This window comes from Pteropus alecto, unplaced genomic scaffold (genome assembly GCF_000325575.1).
Source record: "Pteropus alecto unplaced genomic scaffold, ASM32557v1 scaffold21, whole genome shotgun sequence".
Classification (NCBI taxonomy): Eukaryota; Metazoa; Chordata; class Mammalia; order Chiroptera; family Pteropodidae; genus Pteropus; species Pteropus alecto.
In genome coordinates this window covers 27,861,559-27,878,098 of record NW_006436282.1, presented here as the reverse complement: position 1 = coordinate 27,878,098, position 16,540 = coordinate 27,861,559, and the positions used below count along the sequence as shown (strand labels likewise).

Sequence of the window (16,540 nt, the reverse complement as noted above, 5' to 3'; positions counted from 1 at the left end):
TATAAAAGCAGCTGATTTTAACCTGCACTCTCAAATTTTAACATCTTTAAAACTAATCTGTCAAAGTGTTGTTTAAGAACATACTATTTTTTTTGATACTTTTATATTGTATCACACTTTCATACATGATTGAATGCAATAATATAAGGTAGGAAAAATATGTAACTTGAAGTTATGCATGATAATTAAGGATTTTAATTATATCAAGACCCTCATAGAAAATTGGCTCAAAAAGATATTTGAAATAATTAAACATTACATTATTTCATTTTATAGGAACTAAGTAATGTTTTGTACAATAACAATCAGCAGGTAGTTTGGCACCTGTGTTAGAGATTTAAAAATGATGTTTTTGCAAATCCTCTGTGACACTGGCATCCTTATACTCCGATTCTGCGGGGATTTACTTGTGTCCTGTTGATAATCCACACATTGTCGCCAACCTGTGACACGCCGATGGAATGGCCAATGAATGTCGCTGTCCACATAGAACATCTATAAGCAGTTTCTGTTCCGTGACCTTACCCCTTTGGCCTTTTAAGCCCTTTTATTATATATGTATATATATTTTTTACATTTGCAAAACAAACAACAGAGTGTCAAAATCATGGTGAGAAGTTTCAGATTTTCAGCCTACCACATGGGCATAACACATCTGTTCTTTAATGGGTATTTGTTAATAATGAATACATTGTAAATGGTTTATAATAATAAAACACATTTACAAAGTGAAGCCCCTTTCATCCAAGCATGTTATTAACTGATACCTTTGTATTACGGCACATCATCTTCTGGTGATCCCGTGAAATTTATATCTGCCAAGGCAAGAGGTGTTACGATGGCTAAGATGAGACTAAACGTAAGAGGTTTTAAAGAACTTCTAGTCAGAGGCAGGGGACCAGGAATTTTGTGCTTGCCTTCCATCTCTCATTTTAAATGGAATAAAGCTGTAACAGAGGACAGGAATTCTGGGCGGACAGCGAGGTGCACAGGGCTGTCCGAGAGAGGAGCAGCTGAAAACAGCGGTCAAGAGCACCTCTCTCCTCCTCCCCAGTTTCTGTTCTGAGGACAGAGTCATGTGGCAAGTTTTCGGTTAACAACAGCAAAACGGCTGGTCCTTCTGGAAAGCAGCTGAGTGGATGGACTCGGGACACCCAGAGCGTCCATGTGGGTGCTGATGTTCCAGAATGAGGGGGGTACGAAGCCCCTCTCATCAGCCGAGAGGGTCGGATTCCATCTGTCAGGTGGCTCCCCACTCTGCTGCCTTCACCTTCAAGTTGCCAAGTTTCCCCTTTGCCTTTGATGCTCTTCCCTCAGGATGCCTCACGCCGTATATATATAGTCATATGCTCGTCTGTGTTGTTCTTTGGTCTTGATTTTGCAGTATAATATACCAATATTAGAGATGTTTTACTTATTGTCCGAAGTTACACACCTACTGCAGTGGTAAACCTGGGATGTAACCCACGTGTCTGACACTAAAGCCCATGCTTTCACCACTATGGCATCTAAGGTGTCTTATGTATATTACCCTGGGAAGGAACGAGGCAGGTGTAGCATATTTTAGGCTGCCTTGCCTTTATCCAGGGCCCCTCGTGGGGTTCACAGTCACTTGTGACGCTGCAAGAATATTTAAAGTCTTGTCAGAACTGGGAAGCCACCTAATTCTTAGAATGAATTCTTAGAACCAGAATGAACTGCAGTATGAAATCTATGCACCAGACAGGTGCATTTCGAGGACCGTTCAGGGGTGCTGGCATCTCCTTGTGGTTGAACCAAACTCAGTAACGAGATACGTCTTCTCATCTCAGAGAGACAAAGTAACTTCGCTGTGTCTCATCGCTTTTTTGGCCTCTTGCTAATCAGCATCTGCGAAAAACAAAACAAAACAAAACAAAAAAACAGTTTTCTCGCAACTACTCTTTTGTGTTAATGAGTAGTAAAATATGGTCAATAATGTGAGAACTATAAATACGTTTCAGTGGGGTTCAGGTATCAACTCACGATTTCTCCTTATTCTACAGATTGTCATCTGTTCTAGCCTCTGTCCCATCCATCCTAAGTTCCTCTTCTGACTTCTTCCAGTGCCATTTCTCCTCTAGAGTGTCCGTACCCCGTGCCAGTCTGCATTGGCATCACAGCTTCTGTTTCTCCTGATCCTCATTTCCAAGTCGTGAGTTTCCGCACGAGCAAATGACTGAGGCTCGTGTTCGTTTTACTTCTGTCGTGCTCTTCAAGATGTCCCCTTTCCTTCCCGATGGAAGGGGCGCGGTTGCTGCAGCTTCTTCATTTCCTATTTTCTGGAATGCGCTGTGGCTGTGGGCCTTTTCCAAGATGATTTATTTTCTTATTAAGTCCCAAACCGAAACTACATTCCTCGGGTTTTACACCATGCTTCTTTCTGTGTAATATCAATTAAACCTTTCTCCTGGCATTTGTAGCTGAGGAGGGTGACTTCTTTGCTCCTTCTTGCTGCCCTGTATCTCGTGAGCCACACATGTCATTGCTGTTCACAAGTCGCAGAGGTGTTGAAGAGATTGTGTTTATTTATTAACTAGCCTGTCGCGTTGGCTACTTCAACAGAAATAAAAATCGCAAAGCCTCAAACAACGTAGAAATGCGTTTCTCTCATATGCAAGCATCCACATTATAGGAGGCCTGGGGAAGGGGGGCGGGGGAGAAGGACTTTGCTCCAAGAGGTTGTTGGGCAACCAGATTTCCTGTTGGTCCCCAGCCCCCTCAGGCGTTTTTGACATCTGGATGGTGAGTAAGACGTGGAGGGCATACTTCTTCCTTTTAAAGGCACAATCTGGGAGCTGTGTCTGGGCTTTCTGCTCATACTCCCTTGTCCAAAATCTAGTCATATGGTCACACTGAGCAGTAAAGTAAGCAAGGGAAGGTAGTGTTTAGCTGGGGGCTCAGCTTTTTCTATTGCTAAAATAGAAGAAAGTGAGAGTGGACACAGAGGGGCAACTTTTCTTTTGTATTTAGGCTTAAAGTGGAGGTCCAGGGGAAAGACCAAAGGTCAGAGTCAAGAGCAGACTGAGTTCCTGTGGTTTGTGCAAAGGAAGAAGGAACATAGGAAACCGATTTGGACCGGAGCGAAGATCGATGGGGGTTGATCAGTAGAAAGCCAGGTGTGTGGTTTCTCTATTGAAAAATGACAAAAGGATAATCGGAAATATTTAAGAAATGAGGGAATGATCGGAGCCATTCCCCAGTGTATTAACGAGAGGCTGTCCCTTGAGATAGAATCGATAGGGACAAAGTGAATTTTTCTTTGCATTCCAGGTCCGAGCCGATGACAGCCAGCTCTGGGGTGTGCATAGTGAGAAGGACAAAGACAGGACAGACAGGAGAGATGCTGGAGAGGCAAATGCCCCTGAAATGGGCAGAGAGGGATAGGAAAAAGCCACACGTGACGCTAAAGTGTCAAGCGTATCTCCAGAAGGAGAGTGTCTTCAGTAAGAGAAACAGGGAAGACAGGAGGCGTGTTTCTGTGTTGTGGCTTGTTCTGTTTGTTTGTTTTTTTTTCGTGGCTCATGGCAGTAGGGTAGAAGTAAGACAGGTGTACTGTTTCTCGATCATTTGAGTCTGAGGTGTCAACGCAGCGTCCAGGTGCCTATCCTCAACGAAAAAGACCGTTGGACGTGAAATACGGAGAGCTTTAGAAATTTAGGGGAAAAAGATTTCAGACCTTCATGTCATTTTTATGGATCTAATATTTGAAGGCATGAGAACTCCAAGGCGAAGAGAGGAAAAGGGCAGCTTGGCGGGAAGGAGGAAGAATCTCTTTATTGGGAAGTAGAAGTGGAGCTAGAAAAGGAACCACAACGAAAGAACCTTCATCAATGTCGATGAGCTTTTCCCGAAGGAGAGAACATCCACCAGGATAGAATTTCTAGAGAAAACAAGGACAAAGAAATGAGCCCAACTGAGTTACTCATCGAGAAATTGAACTTCAAGAGAGCAGTTTTAGGAGCAGGATGGGGTGCGAGCCACACCTGCACAGCTGGCCGACGTGCAGAGCGGGCCTTGCAGAGGCAGGCTGCCGTCATGATGCGTCCTTCTCCGCTTCATTCCTGCCCTTAAAATGGTACACGCGTGTGTGTCTGCGAGGAACTGGCATAGGTTAAAATATCAAAAGGCAGAGAAGTCTTAGGGAATCCTGGCCTTTTCTCTTCACGGTTTTTGATAGGATGCTGTAATACTACTTCTTTCTCAATTAGTTGCGTTGCTCTCTTTGTGATTTTAAGATAAATGTCCACTTTTGCTTTTATATAACAAGATTAGTTTGAGAATTCAGGAAGTATAGATTGGTTATTATTTTCTCTCTTATGTATCTCTTTTGATGCAATAAAATGATCTTTTTCCCTCCTAAGTGATTCGTAGTTGGAGTCCAGCCAAGTTATTTTAACTCCAGAGACCGAAGACAAGTGGCCTACAGGACAACAGTAATTTATTTGCCAAGAAGTTGGCAATTTCAATAAGCATTAATTATGGCATTATTTCTGAATATATTCTTAATTATAGTTATATCGATATTGGCTAAGAGTTTTGATCCATTTGGATGAACTTTGCATATGAACAAATGCTTGAGTGATCTGATTAGGCTTCCTAATAGATCTGTTGTTTATTATAAGGCTCTTGCCAAGACATTTACGAATTCAGCTAAGTTAAAAAAAAAAAAAAGTAATACATCTTTATTAGAATTTCAAATATGGCTTTGCGTCTGTTTGGAAAATTAAACTAGATTGTGATTATGATTTATCTTACTTGTGAGAGCCAATAGCATTATTGATGCATTATCATCATTATGCTTCTTTGTTTAATATTTATGAATTCCATACTTCATGCCTAGTATTCTTGAAATGGGTAGCAAATCTATAATTATTATGTACGTTATTTAATAATTCAGCTGTTATATACAAGGGTGGGTATTTAAGTTACTGAAACCACCAGAAATACTTCAGTAAGCACCTTGCCAAAATCTGTGGTTGGTGTAATATCTAATTAACATGTATTATCAAACGTTTACCGTGTATAATACAGCATGCTGGGGGGTATAGGTAATGTCAAGGTCAATGCAAGATTTTACTTGCCCTCAGTAGACTTATAATCCATTGGGGAAATAAAAGGAATGCACATATACATGTATTATAGATCATAAATTACGTAATGAAAAATAAATATGATCAAGGTTAAAAAAATGAAAGGTCAGGAACAGTGACGGTTTCATACGAGAGGACGTTTAAAAAAAGGCTTGGCCAATGGATAGAATTTTGATGGCAGAAATGGGAAGGAAGCGTTTCCTGGGAAAGTGAGCGAACAGCTTCAGCGAAAGCACAGGGAAGGTTAGCGTGATCTCGGTCGGAGCTGACTAGGTGGGCGGGTAGCAGAAGGTATGCTGGAGGTGATCAGGAGGGAGTGATGTGGCAGGCCTGTCATCAGGAGGAGGTACATACAAGCATTCTCCTAGGCAGCCGGAAGCGTCGACGTGGTTAGGAATGTGTTACCTGTGCAATCAGCAGACTGGCAGTAGTTTGCTTTTCAAAAGTTTTTTTAAAAAATTAGTCACTTGGTCTGCTTCTGGGGACAGAACCAGAACCATCACAGGGAGGATAGCCTCAGGATGACCCCGCGGGCCTGGGCTTCCATTCAAAAAGGCCTAAAATGAGCGATTTTGATGGTACCACGTAGTGACGAAGACACCGACAAGATTGAAAAAGGATGGCCATCAAAAACTTCGAGCTTTGCTCTTATTGCTGGACTATACCACCTTTAATAGACTGTAAAAAACTATGATGATATTTTTTTAATATGATGATAAATATCATCATCATATTAATAAATATGATGATAAAAGTCTTAAATTATCTTGTGGGTAACACAAGTCCATCGTATTGCATTTTTAAATGTCAAACATGTTAATCTTTACACATAAACATTTAGAACAAACCACACTAGACGCAGGCATGTTAGGGTCCTTCTCCATTTTTTTAATATGTTGAGAGGCTTATAAGCTGGAGGGGCCCTGGCCTTTCGCCACCTCCGAGGGGCTTCGTCAAGACCCTAACATTTACATAATAATATGTACAGAGCTTTATCATTTATTAATTCTTTGCGGATTTTGCATCGATCATCTTAAATGATATAGTTTGGAATACCAGAGCTATGTAAACAAGTTATAAGGATTTGTGCTAATTCAGTGTAACTCATGAAATTTACTTTTAATTATAAAACAACGCAATTTCTTTTCTTTCTTTTTTTTTTTTTTTTTGCATTAAAAATAGAAAATTTTCCTTTCTGAGAGAGAAAAAAGAAAGAACATTAATAAAAAGGTGCCATTTACGAATATGAGTTTATTCTTGTCCAGAATACTTCGGAATTTACCGTGGGTGAGAGTGTATAACCCAGGTCTGTAGGGGCAGATCTCATCGGCCTAATTTTCTATATATCACATCACTGGGGAACCGACAGAAGTTTTTAAGTAGGAAATCATGTCTCCAGGCTTGTTTTTAAAAGCCAGTCTGGGAAGTAGGGTAGCTAAGAGCAGATCAGCTCTGGCTTTAGGGAGCTCGGTTAGGCGGTTTATGCAATGACCCAGCTACAAGATCATAAAGGCTTGTATTTGGAATGTGACAAGGAAAAGGAGGCTTTCCAAGGCAAAAATCAAAAGTAGTCAGTCTGACCCCAATGCCTATGATCTTTCTACTATTCCAGGTCACTCACGAAAAATGTTTATTGATTGAAATATCTAAAGATGAAATATTTAGAGAAATAGCGCTAGCTATGAGTACATTACGGGTAATAAATGTGGGTATAAAAAAATACCTTCTTCTGTGGTTTTAAAAATGGTCTAATTCAGATTTTTCTACTAACCTCCTATATCCCAATATTTAAATGTGAACTTTCGGCTAGGATTATTTGTAGAGGTCGTGGCTATGAATTTTAAGGTATTGAAGAAGTTCACAAATGTACTTAAATGTTACTTAACATTTTCATGATTATGGGAGATAATTAGGAATTAATTTATAGTTACAAAGCATTAGGGATATTGTCAGAGCATATCTATGCTCCGCTGTATAAACATTTGCTTTATACACTCTTATTTGCTACTTGTTCCTGTATACTTCTTACTAGGCTCAATAAACAGAAAATAATGTAAGGGTTTTTCTTGAGCCAGGCTCTTGATGTAGAGTCATTGCTGGTGCATTGGTCAACACATGATCAGTGGCACAAAATAACTTTGGCCGTTGTCTGCATAGGTTTGTAGTGAAAGCTCAGAAATATGTGTTGTTTGTTGAAATTATAAAATAGAAAAAGAGATTCCAAAAAAAGTGGACGTTATTACCTTTTTCACTACTAGCAATCACTTTTGCACTTTTTTTCTCATGTCTTAAAAGAATTTTCCCATGTTTGTAGCGAAAGAGATAAAATATGTTTTTTATTTTGTTTTTACATTTTACTATAAAACAGCTTCAGAATTTTATCATGGGTATATGTTCAGTTGTATATTAATATTTTTATTTAGAAATATCATTTATTGTAAATATACTACATATTTATTTTCAAAAATGAGAAGTTACAGACAAAAATAAAATAAATTCTTTAATCCCAATACTCAAATATACTCAAATAATATCTTATTTTCTAACCTTTCAGACTCTGTCCATATGCTCATAACCACGTAATTTTTTTTAAAAAAAATTAGATCAGATTGAACATACTCTATTCCTACATCTTAATATATTGTGAAAACCCTTCCAAACTCTCAGGCATTATTCGACAACATCATATTTATTGAATACATACTCCTTTATTTTCGGAACACTATAATTCGTTTAATTGCTCCCTTATTTTTGATGTTCAGATGAATTTTAATCTTCTCAAAAGTAGCCCTTTTTTTCCGATGGTACAAATAATTCTAACAGGACCTTCCTTAGCTGACAGGAAGAACTACAGTTTTTAATTAATATCTTTAAATGAACGTAATGCTTCTTTACTAAATTATAGAGCAGTGTGCTTCATACCATCTGTGAGATGTTAACACATTTTTGGCAAAAGAGAGATTCTATTCTTAAAGACATTTTGGACACCTGCATACTATACCCATCTGTTAGTAGTATACAGTGCATATTAGCATATGAAAGGCTCCTGAGACACCCCACCGTTAGGGACCACGTCTCCCTCCTCTAACCTAGTGTTTCCAGCGCTTAATTTCCCAGAGAACTCTTGCTTTCCATTTCTGCCATTAACATCTTGGAAAGCTAGTGCTCCCCGGAGCTAATGTTCCATGAAACACAGTGTGGGAAATAGACTATTCCACAATATTAGAGTCAGAGAAACCTTCAAAATGATTGACAAAGACACCAATGGGGGGGAGAAAAATTAAACATTTTTAATGTAGTTTTAAAAAGATAACTGTTTCGGTTCAAACAGAGTTGTCATTGTGTTTTCTAAAACAGGATCACTGAGCGGAATACAGTGCAGCGTCAATACCTGTCAACTCTCATTATCCTTTCCTCTGCCAAGCGTTTAGAAATAACAAGAACGCTTGTTTCTGTGGGAATTCAACTATTATTTTCTTCCTTGACATCTTTATAAATATTACAGATTATTCAGCTCAGTTAAATAAGTTGTTCAACTTCTTTCTTGAATCTTAACTTGTTACCTGCTCATACACTCTAGGTAAATAGATAAGTAATGGAGTAATCTTGGAAAGGTACATTTTTGGTGCTTTTAAGCTTTCATACCCCTTTTCCATTAGTTTGATGTATATTTTTCTTTGCTATTGTCATTTGGGTTAAGAAGTTTTTACTATTTCACTAGGGGTTAACTGGAGGTCGTAATCACAACATTAAATAGCACTTTATCTCCCCTTGGGAAAATAGGTAATCCAAGAAGAAAAATATTTCGTAGGTAAGCTATGTGGAGCATGATGGAGAGTCCTAGGGTGTTTTCTTGAGGGGGATAATGTTATTGTTTGACTTTTGTACCAACTGTGAAGATGTAGTTCAACCCTAGTCATAGCATCTCAGCACTGGGGTGGGGGTTGGGGATAGGGGTCCTGTTTTACAAATTAGCCAGCGGAGGCCCAGGGAGGCTATGAGATTTGACCAGGAATCAAAACTAAGTTTTCTGACTCTGACGTTAGTGTTCTCTTCTCTATATTATGTTGTTTCTACGTTCTCTTTTAAAAATTCTCGTAGCTGGGGACAGGCTTCACACTGCAGGTAGTAGTAGGTGGCGATTTCCATGGTAAGGTTTTCAAGAGACCTGGGAAGCCTCCAAACCCAGATCACTACCCCCCACAACCTGTTCTCTTCGAGGTGGTAGAGACGGGGTCCTCCATAACTTAGAGGCTTTTTGATCTTTAAAGACCTTTGGTTAAAATGGAAATGTATCAGGAGGAATCTCTCCTAAACTCATCCTGAGGCTCAAATTGTATCTGGAGATTAATTAAGTCAGGTTCTAATCAAAAGGCTGAGAGGCTCACCTTAGGGTGCAGAGTCACCACAGCCAAAGCAGGGGCTCGGGGGCCAGGTAACAGGGTTCTAAAATTTTGCCCACCTTACAGGTATAAAAGCTGAATTCTGAATGGGTGGATGGAATCCCTGATATTACAAAGCAGAAATTGGAGCCACATGGCAATTGGTTTTGCCAAGGCACAGTCTATGATGCAAGCTTAGATTTCCCTCAGAGAATTAGCAAATTATTATTATTATTATTATTTTTTTTTTTGCTGTTTTTAATTTTTCAAAGTTCTGCTTTCCACCTAACATGATAGCTGGTTATATTGTAATAACTTCGGTTTTATTTTTGAAGGAAATATTTCAGTGAACTCCATGTATTCCCTAAGTTTATAAGCTGTATTATTAAACCACCATTAGGCGTGACTTGTTGTTTTTGGTTATCTCTTGTAAAAATTGTATTTTAATAATCTTTATCCTGTTAGGGATGGGAACGGTTTCAGTTTTATTAATGGTGTTTAATTTCTGCCTATGGATAGCAAATAAAATTGAGATTTGTTGAGCTTCAGAGAAATTGTATTCATCTTATTTTGATTCTGAAGCTCTAACTTACCTGAGAGGAAAAAAAAATTTGTTAAAAACCATGCTATTTTCTGCTCTTAATGGTTTTGTTATTTCATTGCGAAGAAGTGTGGAGAAGATACTATTAATTCTGTTCCTTAGGTGTTGTAATAACTTCGGTTTAATTTTTGGGTCAGGCCTCTGCTAATTAATTCGGTTATCGTAAGTGAGGTAAACAGAAGTCGTCTTTGTTTTCGAACACAAATATTTTTATTAAGATAGTCAAGCACAAACACCAGCTATAACCATTAATTTTAGAAAAGATAAAATATCAGTAGAAGCTTTAAAGAGACATTGACCAAAGAAGCATTGAACACTTAAGTAAAAAAATCTCTACTGATTTCTTCAAGTTTAGTCACCATTACAACTCTATTTCCACGGGGCCCACGTCCTTCTTTCAGCCTAAATCGCTCCCTCTTTCTGGGGACACTCACATGTCTGATGTTTTGAGATCAAGTCTGAAACACCATATTGAGACAGTCAGTTCGATAAACCTAAATCTTCCTTCGAACTTGATCTAGAGGTAGACGGCCTTTGCTTTTACCGATTCTCTGTCTTTAGGAATCCAGGCCGTTTGCTGGTATGCACGCCACATGTCTAAACGAGCTTAAGCAGAACGTGAACATTTAAAATCAGCCTGATATCTCGTATACCCATTTATCCGTTTCCTCACAAACGAGGTTTCACTGTGTCGGGGTAGATAGATGCTGCTGTACTCGACCAGCCGCAGAGCTGTGTTTACCTGTCCCGTGTTAAACAGCCTGGGAGGTGGAATCGCATCTGCGTGCTCTGTTAGACCATCTAAGAGACTGCGTGACGTCTGAATTCCTGTGTGAGGGGGTGGGGGGTTGGGGCATCTGGTTATTATAGTTTGTGTCAGGCGACCGTTACTCAGTCCTAAAGCGACTGGCAGGGAGGAAGTTACAGAGTATATGTGTGGCTGGCATCTGGGGTCCATACCTGTTTTACTTTTTGTGGTGGGTGAGTGATCATGAACTTGGAAGATGCAAACCTGAGAAGTTTAAATTCTAAAATCTTAGTAACTAAGTAAATAACAAGGAAGATGTAGCTCTCGTCCCCATTTTCTTCCCTGGAAGCTGCCTGGTGTGTGTGGACATAGGTCCTTAGAAGGGCTGACCTTCAGCCAGTATGCAGAGTGACCTTCAGCCAGTATGCAGTGACCTCAGTCTTGGCAGCCGACCTTTTTTCTCATTGGTCAGTGCTTGATCATAACACTTGTTAACAACTTTGAATTTCACTTCTAGTCCTTTGTACAATTAGAGCAAAACAGGTAGAATCCAATAAATATTTAATTATATGAGTAGGAACTAAGAGAGATTGTGATGGTACATATTAAAAGCATTTCTTATGTGACTCCAGGTGATGGTTTTGCATTTCTAGATTCTGGTAATTTAATTTCTAAATGATGATGAGAAGAAAGGAAACTGGAGGCTGTAATTTCTAAAATGAACTTTGAGAAGATTGTTTTTTTTTTTTAATTTACTGCAAAGAAGCAGTGTTTATTGTCGGTCTGCCAAATTAACAGCATTAAGACTGTACCAACTATTATTTTTAGAAAGGAGGACAAATCTTTTGTCTTATTTCTATGTGCTTAGCTTGACAGTTAGGCTGTTAGGTTCTCTGGAAGTCTGGGCCAGATAATTTGCTAACTCTACTTCTTTTCAGTGTTTAGTTGTGGTTTGTTTCATGTAGAATAACTGCCCAAAACCTCTATTTAATGGCAGAATTGACCAATGTATTTATATTTTTTAATAAAACTTTCGTGGAATTCTTCAGATGTTTTTACTTCAAGGAGGATTTATTGGCTGATGATTACATGAGTATAAACAGAATCAAAATTATGTATGTGTGATGTTTACCGATGGTAAGAATAATTTTAAAGGTATGATTCTAAATCAAGGGTGGGGGTATTAAGAGGTTACAGTTAATGATCTTTAATCTGCAGCTTTTTGTTTTGGGGGGATGAAGGGATCATTGGTGGTTCTATCATATGACTTGAAATTAGATGAGAAAAATTATGTGGTTTAAGGAAATTCACAAACTACCATTTTTACGGAAGACTTGAATTACAAAAATTCTACATAAAAAAAAAACCTCTATCTACTTGGTGAAGTTGAAACTGGATTATTTAATTTATGATAATTAAGAAAATTTTAACTTGAGAGAATTGTGTGGTTGGTATCTACCATTCATGTCTTTTCAAACATCGTTAGTTCGCACCAAGCGTGTCCATACAGTCAAAGTGGTCTTTCTGGGAAGGCCCCGGACCCGCCTCGTTGTATCAACTCCTTCACGGTGCCCACAGATTGCTTCATTTTTGACCTCGTCCGGTCACCTCCAGCGGTCAGAGTTGCTAGATCTTATGTCTGTTCAGCTTCAGACTTCTCTCCTGAGACTACCAACAGAGATGCACATTTTTATGCTGTGTGTATCTTTCCTTCCATAATATGAGCTCATATGCAGTAAGAACTGAGCTCAAATGACTTAACTTTGAGTAACTAGTGATCAACTTAGGGCCAAAATGTCACCTTAAACAGGGAGTTGCAAATCCGTGGCTTCTTCATGAAGGTGTATCCTTGGGTAGAGGACCTGATTCAGGTTTATAGTTTTGCCTCCATGACACAGCAGGATCTAGCTTTTGGAGGACAGTAGATCGAATGTATCCGTATTGTTTTTGAAAATAAATATAATTATACAGAGGAAGTCATTGTGTTGTTTCAGGTTTTCTAATAGAACCCGAAAGCAGATGCACGTATTAATAAACTTGCACAGTTACTATATGACCAGTCCTCACTGAAACACTAAAAAAAGTCTTTGAAAAAGCTCTTGCTGTATGTGTTTGACCATAAACGTGCCTCACTATCCGTTTTTTAATTAATCCCTTTATGTTTAGTTCTCCATTCTTTTTTCTAAGAAATGAGACAACAAAAGCTAACGAATGGAAGGTACTTACTATTCCAGACACTGAGCCACGGTCGTTTCGATTCTCCTAACTGACAAAGTGGCAGGTATGGATTCTGGGTGGTACCTGTCTCCACAGAGCAAAAATATGAGAGGCGACAGAAAGGGGACCAGATGTAGGGAATTTTTTTAAGTCAGTAAGACAGCCCTCAAATTTTATTTTAAACATTTTGTCATGCCCAGGAGAGTATTTGTAATTGTTTATTTTGTCAGGCCGAGTGTTCGTAGTAAGTTTAGCAAGGTTTTCCTAAATGGTGTTTAAGCATGACGAATTGGTTTGATCTGCTAGATATAGACCTAACTGTAGGCAAGAACTGTTAATTACCCACATAATTTTAGCAGTGTGACTTCTGCCAAACCCAATAATTCAATTCTCTCAAAGCCCTAATTTGGGTTAGTATCTCATTGACCACCAGTATTGCTAGAATTAATGAGATAATCACAAATCTTTCACTTTTCATTTGTGTTAGTCCACCTGGAACTTCTCATTCTTTTGGGAGTAAAGAACTGGAAAAACTTGTCACGACGAACTATTAAATTTTGAAAAAAAGGTTACAAAACGTTATATACTATTCCATTAAAAAAAAAAGTATATATAATGTTTAACAAAATGAGAAAAAGTAAATACCACAATGTTTCTAGCAGTTATTTCTGGATCATAGGAATAAGGGTGATTTTGAAAAAAAATAAAAAGTAAGAAACCAATAGTACTAGGAAAGTCTTTAGAGAAATTTATAGGGATGGCTAGGCAACATGGTATATTCTCCCACAGAAAAAAATTAGCATACACTATGTTGATTTATATTGATATTTAGGTAATATATATGTGTTTATGTATATATATATGTATATATATATACATACGTGTGTGTGTGTGTGTCTGTGTCTGTGTGTCTGTGTGTCTGTGTGTATATGTATATATATATATATATATTCTGGAAAAGTTGTATGTAAATCTTATGAGATTCAAGAAGAACATCTTATTTGACCAAACAGCTGGTCCAACTCATGGTCATCTCTAAGTGAATTACCGAGCATTGATCTTTAAAATAACACTGAACCACCTTAATTTTATTTACAGATCCTCTCATCAGTTAATTTAACTTTCTATTATCATTTAAAATTATATTTACATATTTCTAATTTTTTTTTAAGTCACACAAATTTTAAAACAAGATGTTTTGGATTTGGCAAAATTCTGGATTGTTCATTTTTTAAAAGAGGGCTCTGTGTTTGATATGCACCATAGAAGGATTTTTCAGAGAATTTAGAGATCAAGGAGTCAGAAGGAGAGATCCACAGGGACTTTGTGTCAATCATTAATCTGTTCAAACTGGGACAAAATACGTTTTCTTTCTCACATGAAAACATGGACCATTTAGTGCAGACGATAATCTCTGTTCTAAGTAGGATGTGATTCTTTTAACAATGAATAGTTTCATCTGTTTATCTGATGTCAAAATTTGTGGATACATAACTTTTTAGCAAGAAAAAAAATAATTTTAGGCTGACACCATTAATTTCTCTTTGTGTTACTTATAGTATACTTTTATATTGATTTTTTTTTTTTTTCAGCGAGGCAACACTTGGTTGATCTCACAGATTGCAAGGACCTTGTCAGCTTACAATCCTTTATTTTTTTATTTTTTATGCTTACAACACCTGCTCTTCCTAGGTGGTCTCCCATCCAAGTACTAACCAGGCCCGAACCTGCTTAGCTTCTGAGATCAGACGGGATCGGGCTTGATCAGGGTAGCATGGCCGTAGACTATATTGATTTTTTCTTTTTATTGAAATCGCATTACAAATAATAGTAGCCACTATGAGAAATTATAATATAGCTCTCTGAATAGATGGAGGGTCTCATGCCCACAGTCTTAGTTTTGGTTCTAACAATCTGATTTGTGGTTTTGAGAAATCATTCACTGAATTCTTTTCTGATTATAAAACATATCACTCTTTTAAAATATCCTATTTAAATCAGAACATTTAAAAATATTCAGGATAAAAACCTAGAAAACATACTAATAAATGGCATAGTCCAATATACTAGAAAGAAAATTCTGACACAATGAATATGAGACTAAAAAGTGGACAAATGTTTGTCACTTACTAACTCTCTAGTGGCTTATTCAGAATATCTCTTAAGGTTTAGGTTTCTCTAGTTGTGTTTCAGGAATGTCCTATGAACTATTGGCTGTACTTTCTGAGCGTTTTTAATACAATGTCATTGTTTTCGTTTTGTTACCTAGTTTTTCAATGAACAATTAATTAAAATACACAGCAGATAGAACTATTAGATTCCCTTCACTTTCCACACAGAATTGGTCGATTGAATTTTTGCAGTTCACTGGAGTGATTAAATTGTCCGGTAAGAATACATTTAACTACAAATTTAACAGCTCATGAACTAATGAAAAGGAAAAAAAAAAAGTCAGCAACTTACTGGGCCTACCAATGGCTTAATCTACATAGACCATCTTCAATTATTATAAAGGTCTTATGAAGAAGGTTCCATCGGAGAAGGGAGGAAAGCATAAAGAAGAAGAAAGAGGGAGGGAGGGAGGGAAAGGCTATTTAACGTTTATTTGAAAGTAGAGTCGAGATTCCTGCTTGGTGGCAGAATTGTTATCTGGGTTTAACAGGCCACGGCACAGACATCACAGAATAGTACACAATGATCTTCGTAGTGAGAAGTTCATTTGGCGGTTTTCATTTCAGATATTATAGCTCCGTTTCCTACTTCAAGTAGGAATTAGCCCCCTGGAGCTCACCATTAGAAGTGACTAGCTCATTCTGAGACTCAATCTACAAAAAAGGCAGATGCTCAAAAGCTTATGTGTAGTCGCTCATTTGATCTCTGCAGCAGCCTTTGAGGATCAACAGTACCACTGGTCATCACCTCTTTTTACTCAAGAAAGGTAGATGCTAAGAGAGGGCAGTACCTTGCTCAAGGTAATACCGCCAGCATGGGCCTGAACCCTAAAAATACCATGAGTGCCATGAACTGTCATAAGGTCTGTTTTGTAAGCGAGTGCCATGCAGACTGGTACCTGGTTGCCATTCCCGCTAACAGGTGTCGAGTGAATGAATGAATGACTGTAAGAACACATTCTTGTGTATCGTAAGAAATAAATTCTTCTTCACCGTAGCCTTCTGTTATGTTATAGTTTCTCATCATTGTGCCTGTTCTGAGGGAGGTTTTTCTATTCCAAGCGACCTTGGAAATGGGATGTTTTGCTCTTTCGTATGAGTTATGCTGTTCCATACTCTTGTAGATCCAATTCCGGATTGAAGTTAAATACGGAATTTTCAGAATATTGGGCTTTTTCCCTCATAGGAAATTTTGTTTTCCCACTAGTTTAGAAGGTTGTACATGTTTTAAAATCAGTATTATTTGTCATGTTCATTTTGGAAATATAGGATGGCTTTTTCAGGCTCGTGTCTTTGTTGAATGTGTAGGG

General features: G+C 38.0%; 1 protein-coding gene and 1 pseudogene across 3 annotated transcripts in view; one reads left to right on the top strand and one right to left on the bottom strand.

The window, feature by feature from the left end:
* Positions 1–16,540, top strand: part of IMMP2L (inner mitochondrial membrane peptidase subunit 2) — a 696,111-nt gene that overhangs the window by 439,629 nt on the left and 239,942 nt on the right. The window lies entirely within an intron of this gene.
* Positions 14,727–14,845, bottom strand: LOC112479847 (annotated as a pseudogene).